At 42.6% G+C, this 15,352-nt stretch overlaps 1 protein-coding gene and 1 pseudogene across 1 annotated transcript in view; one reads left to right on the forward strand and one right to left on the reverse strand.

The window, feature by feature from the left end:
• The window catches only part of MFSD1 (major facilitator superfamily domain containing 1), an 86,857-nt gene that overhangs the window by 23,522 nt on the left and 47,983 nt on the right, over nt 1–15,352 (reverse strand). The window lies entirely within an intron of this gene.
• On the forward strand, nt 3,926–4,449 carry LOC136393947 (EKC/KEOPS complex subunit TPRKB pseudogene; annotated as a pseudogene).

Below are 15,352 nucleotides of genomic sequence, written 5' to 3' on the forward strand. Positions count from 1 at the left end.
CAAAAAGTGATACCTTTCTTCTTCTTTTCTGATATGGATGCCTTTTATTTCTTTCTCTTGTCTGATTGCTCTGGCTAGAACCTCTAGTACCACATTAAATAAGAGTGGAGAGAGTGGACAACCCTGTCTTGTTCCTGATTTAAGGGGGAAAGCCTTCAGTTTAGTGCCATTTAATATGATGTTAGCTGATGGTTTATCATATATGGGCTTTATCATGTTGAGATATTTTCCTTCTATACCCATTTTGTTGAGAGTCTTAAACATAAAATTGTGTTGTATTTTATCAAAAGCTTTTTCTGCGTCTATGGATAAGATCATGTGGTTTTTGTTCTTTGTTTTGTTGATATGGTATATTACGTTAACCGTTTTACATATGTTGAACCATCCTTGAGATTCTGGGATGAATCCTACTTGATCATGATGTATTATTTTTTAATATGTTGTTGTATTTGATTTGCTAGTATTTTGTTTAGTATTTTAGCATCTGTATTCATTAGAGATATTGGTCTGTAGTTTTCTTTTTTTGTGCCATCCTTGTCTGGTTTTGGTATAAGGGTTATGTTGGCCTCATAAAATGTGTTTGGAAGTATTGCTTCTTCTTCAATTTTTTGGAAGACTTTGAGTAGAATAGGAACCAAGTCTTCTTTGAATGTTTGATAAAATTCGCTGGTATAGCCGTCAGGGCCTGGACTTTTATTTTGGGGGAGGTTTTTAATGGTTTTTTCTATTTCTTCTCTACTAATAGGTCTGTTTAGGCTTTCTGCTTCTTCTTGACTCAGTCTAGGAAGGTTGTATTGTTCTAGGAATTTATCCATTTCTTCTAGGTTGTTGAATTTAGTGGCATAAAGTTTTTCATAGTATTCTACAATAATTCTTTGTATATCTACGGTGTCCGTTGTGATTTCTCCTCTTTCATTTTGGATTATGTTTATATGAGTTCTTTCTCTTTTTTCCTTGGTAAGTCTTGCCAAGGGTTTGTCAATTTTGTTGATCTTTTCAAAGAACCAGCGCGTTGTTCTATTAATTTTTTCTATAGTTTTTCTGTTCTCTAATTCATTTATTTCTGCTCTGATTTTTATTATCTCCTTTCTTTGGCTGGTTTTGGGTTTTCTTTGTTCTTCTTTTTCTAGTTCCTTAAGGTGGGAAGTTAAGTGTTTCACTTGGGCTCTCTCTTGTTTGTTCATATATGCCTGAAGTGATATGAACTTCCCTCTTATCACTGCTTTTGCTGCATCCCATAGATTCTGATATGTCATATTGTCATTTTCATTAGTCTGTATATATCTTTTGATCTCTGCATTTATTTCTTCTTTGATCCATTCATTTTTTAAAAGTATGTTGTTTTAGTTCCCACATTTTTGTGGGATTTTTTTCCTCTTTTTTGCAGTTGAATTCTAGTTTCAAGGCTTTATGATCAGAAAATATGCTTGGTACAACTTTGATTTTTCTGAATTTGCTGATGTTGTTTTTGTGGCCCAACATATGGTCAATTCTTGAGAATGATCCATGTACATTGGAGAAAAATGTATACTCAGTCACTTTGGGATGAAATGTCCTGTAGATGTCTATCATATCCAGGTGCTCTAGTGTTTTGTTTAAGGCCACTATGTCTTTGTTGATTCTCTGTTTGGATGACCGATCTAGAGCTGTCAGCGGTGTGTTGAGGTCTCCAAGTATGATTGTATTTTTGTCAGTATTTGTTTTAAGATCAATAAGTAGCTGTCTTATATATTTTGGTGCTCCTTGGTTTGGTGCATATATATTAAGAATTATTATGTCTTCTTGATTCAGTGTCCCCTTAGCCATTATGAAATGGCCATTTTTGTCTCTGAGTACTTTTCCTGTCTTGTAGTCAGCATTATCTGATATGAGTATTGCTACACCTGCTTTTTTTTTGGATGTTATTTGCTTGGAGTATTGTTTTCCAGACTTTCACTTTGAATTTGTTTTTATCCTTGTTACTTAGATGAGTTTCCTGTAGGCAGCATACAGTTGGATTTTCTTTTTTAATCCATTCTGCTACTCTGTGCCTTTTTATTGGTGAGTTTAATCTGTTTACATTTAGTGTAATTATTGACACTTGTGAGTTCCCTATTGCCATTTTATATCTTGCTTTCTGTTAGTTTTGTGTCTTGTTTGATCCTTCTCTTTCGTTTTTCTATCTTTTGTTTTTATTTGGTTGTATTCCATACATCTTTCCTCTGTTGCTATGTTTTTTATCTCATGTGCTTCTGTGGTGGTTTTTTCAATGGTGGTTACCTTCGAGTGATGAAAAGGGTCCCTACCCTGTTCATTGTAGCAAACTATTTTGTGAGTACTTTTGCACTCCATCGTCCTTTGCTACTATTAATCTCCATCTTCTCCCCCCCTTTCTTTTTGTTGTTGTCACAGTTTAAATTTGGTTTTATTGTGTTCTTCTTGGAGCTTTTACTTGTGGCTCTGTTTTTTTTTTTTTGTTGTTGTTCTTTTTATCTGATTGGAGAACCCCCTTTAGTAATTCCTGGAGTGGAGGTTTTCTGATGATAAATTCCCTCATCTTTTCTGTATCTGTGAATGTTTTTATTTCTCCTTCATATTTGAAGGATAGCTTTGATGGGTATAGTATTCATGGCTGAAAGTTCCTCTCTTTCAGGACTTTAAATATTGGGGTCCACTCTCTTCTAGCTTGTAGAGTTTCTGCTGAGAAATCTGATGATAATCTAATGGGCCTTCCTTTATATGTTGTATTCTTCTTTTCCCTGGCTGCCTTGAGAATTTTTTCTTTGCTGTTGGTTTGTGTCAATTTCATTATGATATGCCTTGGAGTAGGTTTGTTGGGGCTAAGAAAACTTGGAGTTCTGTTTGCTTCTTGAACTTGAGGCTTTAGTTCTTTCCACAGGCTTGGGACGTTTTCATCTATTATTTGTTTGAGTATGTAGAGAAAACAGTTTTTTCATCTTAGCTATGTCATTTCCCTGAGTAGTGATAACTATTTCAGAACATTAAAATAACAAAGACCTCCATTTCCCCTTTGGAAGATGTCCATCATGGTATTCAGAGGTCACTGCTGCTCCTGAGATGACTTACTATTCAGCAGGGGCCCAGAAACAGGCCAGGCTCTTGGAGGCGTGCAGTGGGAAGAACACTGGGTTCAAGGTCAGAAGCCATCATGCCCATTTAAACTACAGAGTCTGCCTGGATTTTTGCTTCATTTATTTCTTAAGGCCCACCTCCTCACTGAGCCCATTTAAAACAAATACCAACTCTAAATTGTGTCAGTCTTTTTAAAATTCTTAAAGAAATAGTAACTTAGCCTGACCAAGCGGTAGCACAGTGGATAGAGCGTCGGACTGGGATGCAGAGGACAGAGGTTCGAGAACCTGAGGTGCCAGCCTGAGTGTGAGCTCATCTGGTTTGAGCAAAAAGCTCACCAGCTTGGGGTTGCTGGCTCAAGCAAGGGGTCACTCAGTCTGCTGTAGCCCCATGGTCAAGGCACATATGAGAAAGCAATCAATGAACAACTAAGGTGCCACAATGAAAACCTGATGATTGATGCTTCTCATCTCTCTCTGTTCCTTTCTGTCTGTCCCTATCTGTCCCTCTCTCTGACTCTCTCTCTCTGTCTCTGTAAAAAATAAAAAATAAATAAATAAAAAATAAAAACGAGAAATGGTAACAGCCTGATCAGGCAATGGTGCAGTGGATAGAGCATTGGACTGGGCTGCAGAGGACCCAGGTTCAAAACCCTGATGTCATCGGCTTGAGCATGGGCTCATCCGGCTTGAGCTCAGGCTCACCAGCTTGAATGTGGGATCATAGACATGACCCCATGGTTGCTGACTTGAGCCCAAAGGTCACTGGCTTGAGCCCAAGGTCACCAGTTTAAGCAAAAGGTAACTCGCTCTGCTATAGCCCCCTGGTCAAGGCACATATAAGAAAGCAATCAATGGAGGCCAGAAGGAGGAGTGCTGGAGGATGCAGGGTGACTGTTCTGGTATTTAAAGATGTGAAAAATGCTGGAGATTTGAGGTGAAAGGCCATGGAAGGTTCTATTGATGGTTCATTAATAAACCCTACAATGTAGATCATCGATCCATTTCAGATACTTGTGGCAATAAACAGAGCAGTTCATCTCTACAAACTAAGAAAAATTAAGACGAGAACTCTACCTACAGAAATTATTTTCAACCTGTCCCCAAATAACAATATTTCATGAGCTTTGAAAACATTTGGTATCTCAGCAAATGACTCCTCAATTCTGATTGTATACATTGAAGATGGAAAAAAACAAATAGATCAAGTAGACCTAATATCTCAAGTAGAGGGTCATACAGTTTCTCTGAAAAGTCTTCTGGAAATAAGAAATATTACAGGTGCAAAAAGAAATATAAACTGTCTTCACAAGAAGAAAATATTGGGACATTGTTGGACAGTGTAATTTGTAAAATGTCAAAAATAGATGTTTTGTGAAATGACTAATACAAAAATTTTTTAGCATTTAAAAAAAAAAAAGAAAGCAGTCAATGAACAACTAAGGTGCCTCTGTGAAAAACTGATGCTTCTCATCTCTCCCTTTCTGTCTGTCTGTCCCTATCTGTCCCTCTCTCTGACTCTGTCTCTGTCAGGAAGGAAGGGAGGGAGGGAGGGAAAGAAAGAAGGAAGGAAGGAAGAGAGGGAGGGAGGGAGTGAGGGAGGGAATGAAGGAAGGAAAGAAGGGAGGGAGGGAGGGAGGGCGGGAAGGGAGAAGGAAGGAAGGGAGGGAGGGAGGGAGGGAGGGAGGGAAGGAAGAAGGAAGGGAGGGAGGGAGGGAAGGAGGAAGGAAGGGAGGGAGGAAAGAAAGAAGAAAGAAAGAAAAGGCAACTTAAAAGGACAAGTGAGCAGTGACAGAGAGTAATCTGACTGTGAGTGATGGGCACACAACCTAATCAACAGTTCAAATGCTATATATCCTACCTGAAGCCTACATACTTTTATTGATCAAGCCTGTTAAATTTAATTTTTCAAATAAAATTTAAAAAAGAAAAGGAAAACTGCATTATGAGATACACACACTTTCTAGACATGATGTAAGTATCAGAATCTCATCCAGCCTGGCAACTGTCCTCCAAATTCTCTTCTCTCTAAACCCCGAAACTTCCTCTTGCACTCTGGGTATTTTCCTTTATTCTGTGAATAGCTACATAGCCCTTCTATTCTGAATCGCAATGAATGTCTCTAAGGAAACAGGCAAAAAGTCCAGGGATGACAGAAGCTAGAGAAGAGAGGCTTCAAAGAGGAGGTGGTGGTCAACATCATCATAGCTTTTGACAAGTGAATTAATCCTTTAATGGCTTGAGTTTTTCTCCCTCTTCCTTTCTCCATAACAGCAGCCTCAGTGATGCACTAGCCTGAACATATGTAGTCCTCTTACACTTATGCCCTAAAAATGATCATCTTCTCATGAAAAACTGTCCCTCCACACTGGGTAGGCCTAGAAGTGTATGGAAAGTATCATAGTCTGCAAGCTGCTATAACAAAATACCACAAGCTGGATGGCTTACCCAACAGATATGTATACTCACAGTCCTGGAGACAGGGAAGCCCAAGGTCCAGAGCCACAGGGTTCAGTTTCAGTAAGAACTCTTTCCAGCCTGCAGGCCTCCTTCTCACTGTGTCCTCATGTGAGAAAGCAAGCTCTCTGTGCTTTATTAGAAAGATACTAATTCTATCAAGTTAGGGCCCCACTCTTCTGACCTCATTTAACCTTAATTACTTCCCTAATCCAAATGCACACTGAGGGCTAGGGGTTCAACCTCTGAATTTGTAGATTACAGACCACACACAGCAAAAGGTAAAAGCCCAGAAGAAAAGTGAACTTTAACTGCTTTCGGGCAGCAAGGCCTCACTTGACCTCCCACCCTCTGACATAAACCAAAGAGCTCCAGTTTGCGGGGCACCACAGTCTCCAGGACACGGAGAGTTAAAATGTGTTGGGTTTCTCCCTTGTGGAGGCCTATGGCGCCTGAGCCTCTCCTCACTGATTTCCAGAGCAGACTCGTCAGAGAGACTGCCCCATTAGACAGCTGAGGAGTCCCTGGCTGAGAGACACCAGGTGATTTATTTCAGACTGTCCCAGTGGCTCTGGCAGAGCAGGATTTGAGTGGTTTTACCACATCAACCATTCCATCAGGTGTGGAGACATGGTGTCCAGCAGGAGCGAGCCCGCTAGATTAGAGGGTACAGTGAGCCCCACAGGGGTGTCTGCTCTGACCCTCATCAGTGAAACCGGGTCAAAACACTTCATCCACAGGGTTGTTCTGGGGTTTAAATACACCACAAATGTGAAACGTTGGGCTGAGCCATGGCTCAGCCAGGCTGGTTCCATCTCGGCTTCCCTCTGAGAACCCACACTGAGCCAGGAGGACAGCTCGCTGGAAATAACTAAGTCTCTGCCAGCCTCCCACAGGAAGGATTACAGGGAACAAAATGAATGTAAACTATGTTCCTTTTACTTACCCAGCCAAAAAGCTTCACTCTCCCAGTGATGTGGATCTTAAAGACAGTCGGCCAGGTATCAGCCCTTGGCGGGCTGCAGCACAGGCAGCCACTACCCCCACAGTCACGGACACCAGCAGCAGCCTTCAAGTTCCAGGCTTCAGCTCAGGCGTTGGCCTCACTGCCCACCCAGCCTCAAGGACACCCTCAACCGCTCCTCTGGCTCATGCTCTGTGTCCAGTCCTCACTCCTGCCTCAGCAGCATAGCTGGGGTCAGGTCTCTCTTCTCCGTCCACCCTGCCTGGCCTTGCACGGGGTACTGAGCACACACTGCTACAGCCCTGCTCAGTCTCAGCCTGAGGCCCAGTCCCTTGCTGCTGGGGTTATCTTCCCTCACCATCCTGCTTACAGATCTCCACCCTCCTTATGGTGGCATCCTTGATGTTCATGCCCCATGCTGGCTCTCCTGCCATCCCAACACACTGGGCCCTTCCCCTCCAGCTCCCTGTGCACTGCCCAGCAAGGAATGTTCCCCACCCTTCTCTGCCTCATCAGCTCCCCTTTGTTCTCCCAAGCAGCTCAAGGGACACCTGGTCCAGGACGCATTCACTCCACCCCCTCAGGAGAACTCCACAGCCTGCTGCTCTTCACAGCATTTTGACCATTTTCACACTGTATTTCCATTAGCTGTATCTGCTTCTGTATTCCCCACCAGACTGTGAGATCCTGGAAAGCAATGTCTGTTTTATTCATCTCTGTAGTCCCAGTGCCCAACTCAAGGGATGCTCAATAAATGTTTATTGACTAAGTGAATGAGGTCTCTGTTCCTTTTGTTTTTAATAAAATTCTATGTTACAAGTTTACAATCAACATTCAATGTATCTAAAAACTGCCTATCTTAAAATTTTCATCCCATCCTTTGGAGATTTCCTGACTCTATGCAAAGGATTTTAGCCAGAGGAGGAGTCATAGAGCTGGAGGTTGTGTATTAACTCATCCTTCTGAATGTTAAGCCCTAGAAATATTTCCATCCCATCTCTGTAGGCTCCACGCTTATTGGCTGGCTTCCCAATGTGACAAAATGTGCAGGCTCCACACACAGCCTCTTCAGCCACGTGGACCTGCCTGTTGGATCTGCTTGGTCCACAGGGACAGGAATAAGAAAGGCACTGCACCTGGCTTCATGGCTCAGGTTTGTTTTCTTGGCCATTAGGGATGCTGAGATGGTTAATAAGCAAATCAGCCTCAGCATTCAAATATGCAGTTAATAAATCCTGAAAGAGATACAAATCAAAATCCTCCAGGAAAGCCGGTAGGCAAAACCTGTGCTTTCCCTAATCCTCCCTAACCCCTATGGGTCACTTTCTTTTCCACCATGGTAAATGGGGTTAGGACCAGATTGTAGGCAGTATCACCCCTTGGAGATTTCCTGACTCTATGCAAAGGATTTTAGCCAGAAGAAGAGTCATGCACTGGAGGCTGTGTGTGCCGTTTAAATGACAGTAGCACCTACCTGCTGCCATATGCACGTGAGCTTCCTAACACAACCCAGTCTGGAGCAGGAGCATACAAGGACAGAGCCAGCCCTTTGGACCGGGTAAGTTGAGAAGTCCTCATGTTGATGATTGCTTTACCCTTGAGTTTCAATTCCCTTTTTCCTAGAGCTGGTCTCTCTCAAACAAGGACTCTGACCAGACTTCGGGAGGTAGTGGGACCACCCATCTCCCCCAGAGTTGAATGCCAGGTCCAGGCAGACGCTAATAGCCAGCTGAGGTCACGATGCTAGACTGTCCATTTTGTCTCCTCCCAGGGGAAGCAGGAGTGGGAGCAGCTGTGCTCCCAGAAGGCGCCTCCCAGATGAAGAAGCTGGGTATGAACACTTCAAAGGAAGAATTCTGCCGGCTCTCTGAGGACTACAAGCAAATCTACCTCTCCCTGACCTACACTATCATCTTCATGCTAGGACTTCCTCTAAATGGCACTGTCTTATGGCTCTCCTGGTGCCAAACCAAGCGCTGGAGCTGTGCCACCATCTACCTGGTGAACCTGATGGTGGCCGATCTGCTTTACGTGCTGACGCTGCCCTTCCTCATCATCACCTACTCCTTGGGTGACAGGTGGCCCTTTGGGGAACTGCTCTGCAAGCTGGTGCGCTTCCTGTTCTACACCAACCTCTACAGCAGCATCCTGCTGCTGACCTGCATCTCCGTACATCGTTTCCTGGGCGTGTGCCACCCCCTGAGCTCCCTGCCCTACCGGACCCGCCGGCACGCTCTGCTGGGCGCAGCTGCCACCTGGGCCCTAGTGGTCCTCCAGCTGCTACCCACACTGGGCTTCTCCCACACGGACTATATCGACGGCCAGGTGGTCTGCTACGACATGACCAGTCCAAAGCATTTTGATCAGTTTTTTGCGTACAGTATGGTTCTGACATTGTCTGGCTTCGTCCTTCCCTCCTTGGTCATATTGGTGTGCTACTCACTGATGGTCAGGAGCTTGACCAAGCCAGAGGACACCCTCGAGAGGATGGGCAGTGCAGCACGGGCCAAGTCCATCCGAACCATACTGCTGGTGTGCAGCCTCTTCACCCTCTGCTTCGTGCCCTTCCACGTCACACGCTCCTTCTATGTCATGCTCCACTTCCTGACTTCCCAGGACTGCCAGCTTCTGATGGTGGCCAGCATGGCCTACAAGATATGGAGGCCTCTCGTGAGCATGAGCAGCTGCCTCAACCCAGTCCTGTACTTTCTGTCCGTGGGGAACAACAGAGTTAGGCTCTTCCAAAAACTGAGGCACAACAAGGTGGGTGAGTGTCCAGCTGGGGCCGAAGCAGAGAGACCTGGAGGCAGGCAGATCTGGGTACTGTCCAGATGAAGTGTGGGGAAAATGAGCTCTGAGACATTGGACTTCTGAATAGTCATGTGCTGGTGGGAGATCTGTGCTGTCCTGCTGGAAAGGATTTTATACTAATTTTAAAAGATTTTAAAATAAGAATATGGAGAGAGCCACAAACATAGAGAACAAATTTATTTTAATGAGAGCTATCAATCTTCTGTCATTCAGGTCTCTCAGATCAAATGTCACCCCTCCAGGAGCCACTCCAGCCACCATAGCTCATGTAGGGCTCTTTCCCCATCACAGTCACTACACTTCCCTATCAACTGTCTTGTTAGCACTTCCTAGTACCTGAACTTGTTAATTAGCTTACTTATTTATGATGTCTCTGCCCCTGAGACTATAAGCTCCTATTGGACTGGTATCTTGCCTGTCAGTCTGCTGTACCTCTAATGCCAGTCTCTCTAGCAAGCCCAACAGTGAGTGCACAACAGAATGGGGTTGAATGAATAAGTGAGAGAATAAAAGGATTGATGAGTAAAAAACTATGTAATTACTATGAGTTATTATGTAAGAGCACTTTACAGGAGCAACTCCTTTACTTCTCACAACAGCCTTTGGAGGTGGGAGCTACTTAGCCCCACTGACAAATAAGGGAACCAAAGTACAGAGCTTTAGGTAGCATGTCCAGCATCACCCAGCTGGAGAGTGCTCAGGTCCTAGTGTTGCATGGGGGCTTTGATGCAGGAACTGGCCTCTGCAGGATAGGCTCCCGAGACTGAAGCATGTTGCCCACCAAAGGCTAGTCAAAGCCAGCCAAGTTCTCCTTGACAGGATCAGCTCCTCGTTTTAGTTCACTGTACTTTTTCACATAATTGCTGTTATCTGCAGACTACTAGGTATATGGGATGAGCTCTTTCACTATACTTGTTAACCAGTGTTCTCTGCAAGGGAAAATGGGAGATATAGGGTGACTGCATGAATAATAGTTTTTATTTGAACGTGGTATCTCAGTTTATGGCAGAAAAGTTTTTCCACTGTATTAAATCACATGATGTTCATGCTCCTAAAAAAATTATTTAAGGTCCATGGTAATCCAAAAAGATAACCTTTAAAAAACTTCTTGCCTGACCTATGGTGGTATATTGGATAGAGCTAGCTAGACCCAGAAGGCTGAGGTCCCTGGTTCAAAACCCTGAGGTAGCTGGCTTGAGCGCGAGCTTGCCAACCTGAGTGCAGGGTCACTAGTTTGAGCTCGGAATCATCTACATGATCTCAATGTAACTGGCTTAAGCCCAAAGGTCACCGGCTTGAAGCCCAAGGTTGCTGGTTTGAGCAAGTGGTCACTGACTCAGCTTGAGTCCCCCAGTCAAGGCACACATGAGATCAATCAATGAACAACTAAAGTGAAGAAACTGAGTTGATGCTTCTCATCTCTCTTCCTCTCTTTCTCCCTTCCTGTCTCTTTTTATCTAGGAAAAAGAACAAAACAAACAAAAAAACATATTTAAACAGTAATAATCTCCAAAGAGTTCTCAGATCTACAAATACATTAAGAATTCATTATAATTTATGACAAGGTGGATAAAACTTTTTCAAAAAATCAAACTGTAACCCCTTATCAACCTCTCATGATAGAAAATGTCTGAGTAAATCACACATGTCTAAATTATAAATTTTTATTCTAAAAGTACAGTTTATTGCTTTCAAGGGCACACAATAATTACAACTAGACTAAATGTTGCCCAGCAGAATTCCTTAGGATAATTAATTTAATGATAGGCAAGGATGTTTTCTAATTAGCAAATCAACTATTTCCATATAAGTGCCTCTACAGTAACTGAGAGCCTAAAATGTTTGCTCTTTTGAACATTTTTCTTAGCTCTATTGCTTATCTTATTAATTTTTGTCCCTTTCTTTGCATAGCACACAGAGAAGATTTACCCAATCTAGAATCCCAACAATCTGTTACCCCTTATAAATTAATAAAGGTTAACATTACTTGAGAACTGGTGCACTAGGCTCCCTGCGAAAAAGCTTAAAGCCATCCAACATCTCTTTTAGCCATGACCTCAATGGCCACCAGCCTGGCGACCGTGGAGGAGGGAGGAAACTAATCTAAGAAGCAAGTGCTTTATACTCCTGCCAGTTTTCCAGCCTTTAGTCTCTGTTAACCTATGCTTGCAATTACTTCTCTGATCCACATAATGCTAATTTTGCTTCAGAAGTCTTTAGACCTTCTTAACAGCAAAATATAAGCATCCATTTCTAACTTATTTCTGGATAGTTGGGATAAAAAAGTTTTAACTTAGTTAACATTGTATCCTGGTTTTCAGAGACAGTAATCTCAAGACACAAGAAACTAGACTATTCCCTTTAGAGAAAGGGTTCCTTTGTAGGAGGGATCCACTGTCCAACATAAATCAAGAAAACATATCTCTCTCTTCTGTGGTTATTGGAAGCCCACCTCCAGAAGGGGACAAGGAAACTAGAAACAAAAGTTCTTCCTGAATCTACACGTGCAATGCCCACCACCATGGTGAAAGCTGGGATCCTCCCGAGTCCTGAGTATCTTGCATAATCTGCCTGGTTGTTTGGCAGGTTTAAATAAAATCAAAGTTCAGTGGATATTATCATGTTCAAAGTACCATGAATGGGGAGCAGTACTAATGCAAATATTATGGCTGTAGCCACCTACAAAAATATCAAGCACAGTGTCCTTAAGAAGACTACTACTAGACAGACAAAACAAACAGAAATATGCACACTAATAAACCATTTCAGCAGCTACAGAAGAAATCATGTCTACATGAACAATACAGACAGTATTAGGAAAGTTTGGGGGAGGAAGGTGAGAGCACTTTCAGCTGAGAGCCAGGGAAAATACTATAAGTCTGATGAAGGTTGCATGAATTTTCAATTATTAGAATCCTACCCACAGTGGTGGAAATGAAAACTTTTTGTGAGAGCCAATGGTTGGTTCCTGAAAGAGAGGAGGTGGAGAAAATGCTGGAGGGGTGGGAACCCCAAAGCCAGGGAAAGAACCACTCTGCAAGGCACAGGGAACTACGAAGGGCAGTTGAGCAGAAGAGTGATGAGATCAAAGCTGTGACTCAGAAACTTAATCTGAGACCCCCCATGTTTGAATGGATTAGAAAAAGAAATGTGACAGCAGACTTCTGTGATATCTCCTCATTGGTCTTCCTTTCCTTCAAAGACATCCTACATACCATCTCCAGATTTTCTCTAAAACAGTATTTTCTATACATCACAGCCTCCCTAATTTTGTTAGTTTCCTCCCTATATCACCATTTCTGAACAACACAGTTCAGATTCTTCCTACTGGCGTACCAGGTCCATCACTGTCTACAGGGGACTTTTCAACCACAGGCTTCTTACCACACCATATGGACTTGTACCCCTCATATGTTTACCACTAACTACCACTCAACACACACTCCCCAAAAATAACCCCTTCTCCAAATGCCAAAGTATTCATCTTCCCAGACCATGAGTTCTACTTCCTCCAGCTTCCTCCAATCTCACTCTGCACTGCTTACTGACCACCTTCACCCACTGGGCTTTATCTCCTTGGAGATGATGATGGACTCCTTTATCATCTCAGTCTGTTTTATCTCCACCACTACTCAATTTTTCAATGGCATTCTAGCAACACTCTGAACATGGTAGACACTCACTAAGCCAGGGGTCCCCAAACTTTTATACAGGGGGCCAGTTCACTGTCCCTCAGACTGTTGAAGGGCTGGACTATAAAAAAAAACTATGAACAAATCCCTATGCACACCGCACATATCTTATTTTAAAGTAAAAAAACAAATCGGGAACAAATACAATATTTAAAATAAAGAACAAGTAAATTTAAATCAACAAACTGACCAGTATTTCAATGGGAACTATGGGCCTGCTTTTGGCTAATGAAATGGTCAATGTCCAGTTTCATATTTGTCACTGCTAGCCATAACAAGTGATATGACATGCTTCTGGAGCCGTGACACGTGCATCCTGTGTCACCGGAAGTAATACTGTACATGAGCGATGCTGCGCTTTGCGCATTCTGTGCTCCTCTCACTGACCACCAATGAAAGAGGTGCCCCTTCTGGAAGTGCGGCAAGAGCTGGATAAATGGCCTCAGGGGGCCGCATGCGGCCCACAGGCCGTAATTTGGGGACCCCTGCACTAAACAATGGTGATGCTAACAATGGAGGAAGAAGGTGATCAACATTTAGAAGACCACTGAAATGATCTCAGCATACCAATAATGAGCATGACTAGTACTAAAGGGATTTTAAAACATTGGAAAGAATGAAGATAAAGTGATTAGACATGAGTAGTAACAATAACATAAAAATGAGTCTGAGACTCTAAGCCGGAAGAACTAAAAAAAAAACTAGCACCCAGCACATAGTAGGTGCTTCATAACCACTAGAGGAAGAAAAGGAAAGAAAAAGAGGGAAAGAAGGAGGGATAGAGACAGAGAACAAAGCTGTGCATTGCGGGGGCCAGTTCAGTCCCAGACAAGTTCAATGTGAGTTGCTAGTAAAACAAGTTAGAAATGTAGGATGAAGGATCAGAGAAAATTTAGGCTAAAGTTCTAGATTCAGTTATCTCTCCAGGCAAATATTCAAAGCTGTGGATGCAAATAACCTGAAAAAGAAAAAAGCAAGAACAGAGGACCTAGGTGATACATTTGGGAATCATAAAAAATTCTGACAAGGAATACAGGGATAAGAGGTGGTGACAGACAACCGAGCACTGGGAAAGCAAATGAGGGAAGTTTCAAGAAAGAGGAGTCAAGGGTGTCACAAGAAACAGACCAATCAAAAAAGAATGAACAGTTGTCTCTCAGCAAACAATTCATATGCCACCTCTTCTAAGAAGCATGATCAACCATTGGAAGGCCCTATTTCTTCTCTCCTTCATCTTTCCTTCTACCAGGTATGAGCAGCATTATTTAAATCCTCTTATCTCTTGCCCAACAGGATCTAGCAGAGGCATGAACATATGGTTACCTGCTAAATCTTTCTGGAATAAAGGAATATACAGCAAATAATTCTTCTGTGTACACTTTTCCGGAATTACTGCCTAAATCCAATTTATAAATGTGTGCCTATAAAACTAAATCACAAGTTGTTTGGGATTTATTTGTTCTAACACCAACTCCAATTCAATGCAATTCTAAGACACTCAGTACTTATAAGCTTTCTCACTTTGTAGCCTACATTTCAAAGACAATAAAGAGGAAATTTTTTAACAAAGTCATTTGCAATTAAGCATAATCTAAGCTTATGAAGTTATGTGTTCTCATTATCTCTTCCTTTGTAAACAAGCCAAATTTCTTTAGTATTTCCATTTCTCAACTTTTTGTTGAGTTTTTGTTTTGTTTTGTTTTTTAAGTATCAAACAACTTCAAAGGTAACGACCTCAAGAAGAAGTCCATGATAAGAGCAGAACTTAGTTTCTTGCAGCAAGCCATCACTGGGCATGTTTACAGTGTTAAATCATGAACAAAAGGCAAGAGTGCCACTCCAAGAAAACTAACAAATCACATAGTCTGAGAATGTTGCACTCTGCAAACAAACACATTAACAACACGACCTTTATATAGCATTAACCCAACAATCAAAGAAACAGCCATTCAAGACTCCTCTAATGTTCTTTCATCTGTTGTAGCCTAGTTTCTTGCAAGGATAAACTACATTTTTTTCTCTTCAATTTCTACCTTGAATTTATACTCCAAATCATGACAATTTGGCTGCTGCCCATCCCAATGCAATGGCTCCACTGACCTGCCAGTTACAAACTGAATGGACGGAGACCCTATCCTGCTTGAGCTTGCAGGGCATTTGCCGCTGTCACCCACACTCCCTTCTTAAAGTCCTCCTTGCTTCCAGAGAATGCACTCTCTCCTGCTTCTCTCCGCACCTCCCCCAACACCCACCCTGTAAGTGTGAGTGGGTGTGCCTTAGGACTCTGTCCATGGTACTCTCTGCTCTTACCCCACTCATCCTGTGCACTCTCCTGCGACAGCCTCACAGACAGCCCA

Source organism: Saccopteryx leptura, chromosome 2 (genome assembly GCF_036850995.1).
Source record: "Saccopteryx leptura isolate mSacLep1 chromosome 2, mSacLep1_pri_phased_curated, whole genome shotgun sequence".
NCBI lineage: Eukaryota > Metazoa > Chordata > Mammalia > Chiroptera > Emballonuridae > Saccopteryx > Saccopteryx leptura.